A 9,422-nucleotide genomic window follows, 5' to 3' on the forward strand; every position below is an offset into this window, starting at 1 on the left:
GCTTTAGTGCCGCCACCCCCCCAAAAAAAAATTAGTCTAGCCCCCCCCCCCCCCAAAAAATGCACTAGCAAAATGTATGAATGTGACGTACATGCGAACGGTCTCCCCCTAAAATAAATTGTCGTGAGAGAAGGGTGCATTTGTACACTTTCAGTTAATATAGTGTGCCTGATGATTTTACTATTTGCTCGTACCCCCCCCCCCCCCCCCCCCCCCGCCCTGCAAACAGCAGGGCGGGGGGTACGAGCGAAGATTGTACCATAGAATTTATCAGCGCCTCCCACCGGGCACGAGCCCGGCCCCCAAGTCCGACAAAATCTCATCCCCCAACCAAATAAAGGCCAAAGTAAATAAGTACAATGTAAGTACGCATAGGTCCGACGCCCTATAGTAAGTCCGGAAATATCGTTTGTCCGTTGTCGGAAATATGAGGCCAAATCCCTAAATACAATGCCTCATAAATCCGACGCATCATGAGTTCCGAAATTTCGGACTTCTGAGGCGTCGGACTTACGATATACGGCCCCACTCAAACCATTTTGGAGTCGGCGGGATCCCATCAAAATAATTTAATAAAATTGAAATAAATGGGCGCGTTGCCGGATATATTCATCATGACAGGTGTGCAGGAAATGAACACACGGTTGTACTGTCTGAAGGGGCATTTAATCATGGGTTTGTGTTCCTCAAGTTGCGCCATGATCACGTCACACTGTCTTGACTGTAACTAATCGAGGTATGACGCGCCCCGAGTTGATTCGCATGCATCACATGTTGTACATATCCGTACAGAACACGTACGTACGGACAAGTGCGCAGGCCGCCAGGAGAATTATACTCCCCAAAAAGGGTATACAATAATGGCGAGATAATGATAGTGCCGGGTTTCCACAAGGTATATCAGGGTTATCTGCTAGTGGCATGGCGACTATGCATGCCCGCAGAGCATTGCAATGGACCATGAATTAACTTGACAGGAACTTTTTTAGGGGAATAAATGTGTGCTCCGGAGGTTTTTATCACTCTGTTTAATACCGCTTAGAGTCTGGGTGCTGATAATTACCTCCGGCGAGGGTAATTATCAGCACCCAGACTCTAAGCGGTATTAAACAGAGTGATAAATACCGACCGAGCATATATTTATTCCCATTCATAAATACCTTATCCTTAAAAAAAATATCAAATAATTCGTTCAAAAAATCCCGATTTTGTTCAACAAGTTCACTTCATGCTTTTTGAAACATCCCTCTAGCAAAATAATAATAGTGTTCAGCTGGCGAGCAAGATGTAAACAACCCTTTTATGGAGATTGACGCGCGCGTAGCAGTGTTCTGCGCGATGTCACGCAGAACGCACCTGGGGCGTTGCGTTTTGAATTTAGAACTATAAAATTCTGACTCGCTTGTAGTGTTGTGCATGCCTACGCGAGGATTGTGAACGTTCAACCAATGAAACGGTAAGAGGCACTGGATTTTTAGGAGTCCACATTTTATTGTGACACTGGAAAAGTGTTTAGGACCAGCTAGCCACGTCTTTATCATCCGTTTAAGACCGGCCACGTGACGGGCTCTCGACCAATAGGAAAAGCTAAACTGTCTGAGGTATTTATGAATGAATGTCAGATCAGAGGTGGCAGCAAGTCATTTTTTGCAAGTCCAAGTCACGTCACAAGTCATTATTTGCAAGTCCAAGTCAAGTCACAAGTCATTAGGTCCAGTCACAAGTCAAGTCACAAGTCATTAGGTCCAGTCACAAGTCAAGTCACAAGTCATTTGGTCTAAAAACAAGTCAAGTCACAAGTATCTTTGTCCAAGAACACGTCAAGTTGCACATTATTTTGTCCAGCTGTGATAACCTGGCGTGAACTTACGAGTTATTTTGAACATGCCTCCTTAATTCCCCTTTTTCAATGTACGTGTTGCAATTACTATTCTTGTAGTTTATCACATATCTGTCGGATATTAGCCCTTTGTATACTTTAATAAATTTATTTTACATTGTAGAAATAAATGTTGAGATGACCGTGAAAAAAAGAGACTTCCTCACTCGATTACATGTAGTATACTAACACTTTATTGTTCAATTTTCATGTATACTAAACGCCTACCAATGGGTTAGGCTATCCGGTATTTTACATGCAATTGACAAAGGCCTGCTTTCTTTTCATGAAAGGTTCCTTTCAAAGTTTGTTCAACCAATACATTAAGCAAGAGACAATTGGTCATTGAAAACTGTAGTTTGTTGTGACAGTCTTATTGAACACTTTTTAAACTAGTGGGAACTATTCATTTTACTGGATTCAGTCACTGAGGTCTATTTTCTGGAATGAAAAAGCTAATTAAAAGTTAATTAAAGTGTATTGGGTCGCTCGAGTAGCGTCTGACTTGAGTTGGTAACAAGTCATTTTTTGCAATCCCAAGTCAAGTCACAAGTCATTGTTTGCAAGTCCAAGTCAAGTCACAAGTCAAAGCTGGTATTTACAAGTCAAGTCACAAGTCACAAAAATAGCGACTCGAGTCCGACTCGAGTCCAAGTCACATGACTCGAGTCAGCAACTCTGATGAATGTGTATTAGAATACACGTAAGGGAACCTCAAATTGAAACTTTTTCAAAACTAATTAGCTATATTGTTCAAATCTGCCATATTTTTCTGGCAATTTACCAATTTTACAGCATTCTGCTAGAAAAACTGCTAAATGACACCGGCACTCGGATGCTCGATAATAGTGCTCGCCATAAGGCGATTCTGTTTGTGCCCCCAAATAAAAACCTAAGTTTTGGGAGGTTTGCAGACGCCCCTAGTCTTTGTAATATACCATGGTGATTCAAGAGACTTGGCTCCATGGATACCCCCCCCCCAATAAAAAGGGGGTGGGGCCAGGGGACTTCCAAAAAGGTTTTGTTGTTCATGTGGAATAAGTCATATCGGCCAGCCAGTTGAAAATTCATTGAGAAAACAATCGAATTTGTTGATGAGCACGGGGAACGCCACTTTATACTAAAAAATATATTTTATTGACCATTCATAAATACCTCAGACAGTTTAGCCATTCCTATTGGTCGAGAGCCCGTCACGTGGCCGGTCTTAAACGGATGATAAAGACATGGCTAGGGGTGCGTTTTGGCGGTCATAACCAAGAATTGGTTCGGTGGTTTCTTGTCAGTGAATTTCTTCGGCAATTTTAATTGGGTTAGAATTACGCGTGGTCATGTAGTACTCAAATTCCCAAAACAATTAAAGGTAGAGTCCATCATTTGCAGCCATCCGAAAAGTAACTGGCGTAATTATTGTTGAAAAACTAACTTGGTTGAAAGATAGTAAGGAGACTAAACTCCCTGTGAAATTATTCTTTCTGGGAAGCTGTCATTTTGAAGTTATCAACGAAAGAAGGCATTTCCGACGGTGATTTTAAGAAGCACCGTAGGAAAATTTAAATTAGTAGTTCGTTTTGTTATTCAGCGCAGCGCGCACAAGTATTCGAACGACGAGCGCGGTTGTTATAATTCGTCGGATCAGTGCGCGACGTCGCGCGTATAGTTGCAATTCAAAACAATTCAAAACATGATTCAGCAACTTTTGATTTGAAATTGAGATCTTAGAATGCTGTTTTTCTCGGAATGTACAGATGAAGCTTAGCTGAAACTTCATCAGGTTAGTTGCTCAGTATCCTTCATTAGATTTTGAACTCTTTTGTTGCTTCAAACGAACAAAATGCACAAATTACAAATGATGGACTCTACCTTTAACCAAAGAGAAACCACCGAACCAATTCTTGGTTATGACCGCCAAAACGCCTTAAACACTTTTCCAGTGTCACATAGAATGTGGACTCCTAAAAATCCTGTGCCTCTTACCGTTTCATTGGTTGAACGTTCACAATCCTCACGTAAGCATGCGCAACACTACCAGTGAGTCAGAATTTTATAGTTCTAAATTCAAAACGCAACGCCCCAGGTGCGTTCTGCGCGACATCGCGCAGAACGTGCTACGCGCGCGTCAATCTCCATAAAAGGGTTGTTTACATCTTACTGCCAGCTGAACACTCCATTATTTTGCTAGAGGGATGTTTCGAAAAGCTGGAGTGAACTTGTTGATCAAAATTGTTTTTTTTTTGAACGAATTCCTTGATTTTTTTTTTACCGAAAAGGTATTTATGAATGGGAATAAATATGTGCTCGGTCGGTAATAATCAATCTGTTTAAGACTGCTTAGAGTCTGGGTGCTGATAATTACCCGAGCCGGAGGCTGAGGTTCGGGTAATTATCAGCACCCAGACTCTAAGCAGTCTTAAACAGAGTGATTAAAACCTCTCGAGCACACATTTATTCCCTTTGTAAAGTACTTTAGACCTTGCAATTGCAAGCCAGGCTACACGTTCAAGGGTAGGCAGGCAAGTACACTTTTGTTTACCCTGGCCGGTTTGGAATGTTATAATGTTCTTGTTTTCTGTCCCTCTATCTCATCTCCCCTGTCAAACTGTCCACCCTCCCTTCCCTCCCCCTCCCCAAATCATTCCTTCTCGCATCCTCAGAGTCAGAGCACGTTTTGGCGGCCCTTGAACTGGAACATGTTTCTGATGTCACAGCCGTGACCTGAAACATGTTTCCTGTGCACCGCTATGACCGCGAAAACAACTGACCGCAAAATTGTTCATGACGTCATGTTACTGCCTACGTGACTGCACACCACCCAAAAAAAGTCACGCGGCGACCGGACATGATTAACAATAACATTCAAAGCAAAAGTGGGAGTTTTTTTTTATAGCGTTTCCCTAAAGTTCTAAAAAGAGTAGGCCTGATATTCTGTATCAACTTACGCACCAATTGAAGGTAAAAACCCACTATTGAAACCCCATTTATGGTAAAAAGTAACGTCGTCTGCTGAGTTTGTTTACCTTTCCGCCATCTTGAAACATAAGTGAACCGACCGGAAACTTCGGTTGAACTTTGGGTTGAAACAATGACGTCATTTCAGAGTAACCGAAGCGCCAAAACGGCCGCGAACGAAACATGTTTACGGTCACAGCGCCAAAACGTGCCATTGATGGATCGTTGATTACATGTCATTGAAATATTCGTCCCATACGCACGACGCGCGCGCGGTGCGCAGCGCACAGAACTTCCATTGCACGGTGTCACTGCTGCCGGTGGTGGCGCTGTTTTCAATCGAGATAAATTGAATATTCTCGACCTGTTGAAGAGTTTGCATAAATTAAATATGATGAACTTGTCTAACTTTTAAACAGTTTTTAACCTGAATAAATTGGCTATTAAAAGTCAACCAATCATATGACAAGGATTTATTCAGGTGTTATATAAAACAAATAATGAATGTTTCACGTTCGTGCAATGGAAAGGATAATTTCATTCGGTGACAGATGAATGTTCCATTCCACGAGGCGAAGCCGAGTGAAATGGAACATTTCATCTGCCACCTCATGAAATTATTTTGTGAAAATTCCAACTTAACATTTAAAGGGAATGTACATCATTGGCAATTGTTGTAATTTTCAGAAATGAACTATTTGAGGGGTTAGTATAATAGATCAAATATTGTTACACTGACATGTTTGAAGTTTTGTGTTCGAAAATGCTGGAAAAACTAAGAAAAACAAAAATGTTCGAGGAGTCTGGTTCCCTGACTCCACTAAAGATGAAAAGGATCAATTTATAGATGCCAGAAAATTGTAAGGTAATGGAACCACTCTAACTGGCCTGCACCCGTTCATGAACATGTAACCAATAGCAAACAAAATTTGGACTGAACAAAAATGGTAAATTGGAGCAGTAGTTGAGAAATAGTCAGGTTTTTCCTACGGTGGTCGGCCGACCACCGTTGGAAATTTATACAAAATACCAATTTTCTTGAAAATGACTTCACACCTGGTGTCATAATTTTACAGGATGCTTTAAACTGTCATTTACCAACATCCTAGAAAGGTTTTCGTAAAAGAAAAAGGGTAGTTTTGTTTTCCGATGTTTGCAAATGTTGTATATTCCCTTTAAGGATTTCTTTAACTTGATTAATTCTGAAAAACCATTGGGTATTATCTATCTCAACTTACATACCGTACCCAACTAGGCCTACAAGTTCGTCAGAAAATTATTTTTTTCGGGGGGGGGGCATTTTTAAACGTAAAATAAAATCGGAAAATCACGCCGAAATAAATTTTTCTGCTAACTTTGTAACGGGTAGGTGAACTCGCGATTTATGAAAGGGAGTGTTTAGAACTTGATGAAATTTCACTTATACTAAGGGAATAAATGTGTGTTCGGGAGGTATTATAACGCTCTGTTTAAGACCGGTGGGAGTCTGGATGGGTGATAATTACCCGAGTCGAAGCCGAGAGTAATTATCACCCATCCAGACTCCCACCGGTCTTAAACAGAGTGTTTAATACCGATCGAACACATTCCCATATATTCGTAAATACTGTTGCGTTCCCTAATAGCAGTTCATGAAACATTTATTGAGTCAACAATACTTCAATAAGTTGGAGGGAAACAGAGCTTTGGGGGTAACCATGGAGGTCTAATTCTACCTCCAAGGGGTGACATACAGTCACACATGTCAATACGTACACTGATTTATTCATCTCTAATTACATAACTTTGTGGAGATTTCATCAACCTATAGGGTTTCTCCTTTTGGTAGTTTTTGGTAGCGTTATAGAGATAACAGGTTGGCGTCTACAAATCCGATGAGAAGGAGATATCCAAGATGGCGGCCAATATGGCCGCCAAAGTTGGTAAAAACTGGGGAAAAAAAGACATATATTAGCCAAATAATGTGATAAAAGCATAAATAAAATGGAATAGTTATATGTTTTAGACTCTCAAAAACTCATTTCTGGTATTTTTTTCCTATAATGCTTCAAGTTAAAAATGGCGGCCAATTTGGTAGCTAATAAGGCCGCCATATTGGTAAAAATGAAGGAAAAAAAGTCAGCCTAATAACATGATAAAATCACAAGTGAAATAGTTAGTTATATGTTTTGTACCCTCCCAAATTTATTTCTGGTATCGTGGTTTTGATATCATGGTTCAAATGCACGATAGCGGCCAATATGGCCGCCAAAATGGAAAAAAATTGAAAAAAAAATCATCTATATAGGTTTTCCCGGCCAATTTCCCAATTTTTCTAATCAGTTTCATTATCAGCCATTCAATTTTGCGTGAGTTTTGCACATTATGATCAAATTTCTTTTTAATTTGGGGGGTATTAGCAGCCAAGATTTTTGACTGAATGTCAACCTTTTGACGGTTGACGCATTCAAATTAGCAAACGTCGGTGCGCTTATAACGTATACTGTTTTCCGTTTCTTATTCGTTTATGGGCAATCACTTTCATTATGAGGTCATTCAAATTAATACGATTTTTTTTAAGTGATATATTTTCCCATTTTCCTCCGAGGTTGAGTTTCCCCAAAACATCTTAGCGACTGTAAAATTTACAATATGGCAATGGTTGTACCATGGGGAACCCTTCTCTTGGGTAATTTCTTAAATGTTTTCTTGCGTATGTCTGACCGAACACTTAATTAAAGGGCCCATGCAAAGTAATTGTTCAATGCAAACCTGGAAAACACATCTTTGTGTCACATTTTAACCTTATTCTCAACTTTCTTTCCATTTTGAAGGGTGTTTTTGGTGCTTTCTCCGTTTTTATGATGATGCAAAGTTCCATATTCACGCATCAACAAGATTTTGATGTCATTTTGTGAAGATTAATGTTACTGGGCTATTTCAGCACAAAAAAAGTTACGATTTCTTTTCTTTGGTGATTCTTTGTTGTGTCAGTACTTGGCAGTAAGCCAATGAGCAATCCTTTCTCAAAAGTGTTTTCTTAGCAAATTTTGGGTGAATAATTTGAAAGAAACCCCCTAAACTGAACAGTGTCTTCCTGAAATCACATCACAGCAACAGAAAAGCATGGAACTTTTAAATGTTAAAGACGTGCACTTGCAATAAGACTAACCCCCAAAAAAGATGTCAAAATATCTTTCATACATTTCAGAGTAGTAGAAAGTTGCACAAAATGTATTCATGAGAACAAAATCATTCACGGACCCTTTAATTAAGAAAGAGAGGTGTCCATTTACGGATTGAAGACATCAGATATGATTTACGCCGAGATAATTCAGAATTTTACATGCAGGAAGTCTTAAAACATCTTGACAAAAAGTGAAATATGTTTGCCCATTAATGAAAAGGAATGCCCAATCAACCACTTACTACTGGTTCAGTCGAGATTGATTGAACAACGCGATACTTTTAATGCACCTTTTACAGGGACAAGTGAAGCTAAAAGGCGATAGATTGCTTGGATAGTGAAATCGAATGATTCTTTTTTGATTGTCGAATGACGATCTGCGTGATTGTTCAATTTCAAATTAAATTGAACGAGCCAGGCGTTAAATTGAATGAAAAATTGTTGAAGTTGGCCGGGAAAACCTACATAAACCAAATAGTGTGATAAAAACATCAATAAAATGGTTAATTAATTATGTTTTTGACCCTCACAGATTTTATTTCTGGTATCCTGTTTTTTTTTGCTTTCATGCTTCAAATTCGAGATGGCGGCCAGGATGGGCGCCAGGATAAAGCACCCCAAAAAGTTGGTGAAAATTAGTTCTGGGGGGTGCACGGGGGTCCCCCAGACATCAAACTCGTGGATCCGGGAACGAGTTAGTAGTTCGTGGGAACAAGTTGGTAATTCGTGGGAACGAATTATCAATTCGTGCGAACGAATTAGTAATTCGTGCGAACGAAACAGTAATTCGTGCGAATGAATTAGTAATTCGTGCGAACGAATTAGTAATTCGTGCGAACGAATTAGCAAATGCCAAAAAAAATTTCCACCCTGTCCCTTCCCGGGCTTCATAGTTTACCAAATATTTGCTAAAGGGAATGTACAACATTTTCTTTTGCTGTAACTTTCAGAAACTGGATTTGGATGAATAGTATGTTATAGCAAATATTGTTACACTGACTTGTTTCACGTTTTGGGTTCATAGATGCTGGAAAAACCAAGAAAACCAATCATGTTCTTGAAGTCTGGTTCCCTGACCCCACTTAAGATGAAACGGAGCACTTTTAGATGTGGGAGGATTATTAGGTCAGAGAATCAGTCTAGCTGGCTTCAACCTCGTCCCCAGTGCTTACTTTATTTCCAACCGCGTTTCCAATAGTAAACCCTGGATAGGAAACTTTCTTCCTGTATCCTGATTGGATACCGCAATTGGCTAGTAATGGATTTTTATCGTGTACTTGGTGCTATTATTCACAACATGCAGTACGTGTTTTCGCGATCATTCGTCCACGCCTTCTCGAAAATACTAATTTCCTTTCCAATTTGCTCATATCAATATGAAATATGATACTGCATGTTGTCTCGATAAGATCGATCGTAACAGTTTGA

This window comes from Patiria miniata, unplaced genomic scaffold (genome assembly GCF_015706575.1).
Source record: "Patiria miniata isolate m_02_andy unplaced genomic scaffold, ASM1570657v1 HiC_scaffold_14, whole genome shotgun sequence".
Classification (NCBI taxonomy): domain Eukaryota; kingdom Metazoa; phylum Echinodermata; class Asteroidea; order Valvatida; family Asterinidae; genus Patiria; species Patiria miniata.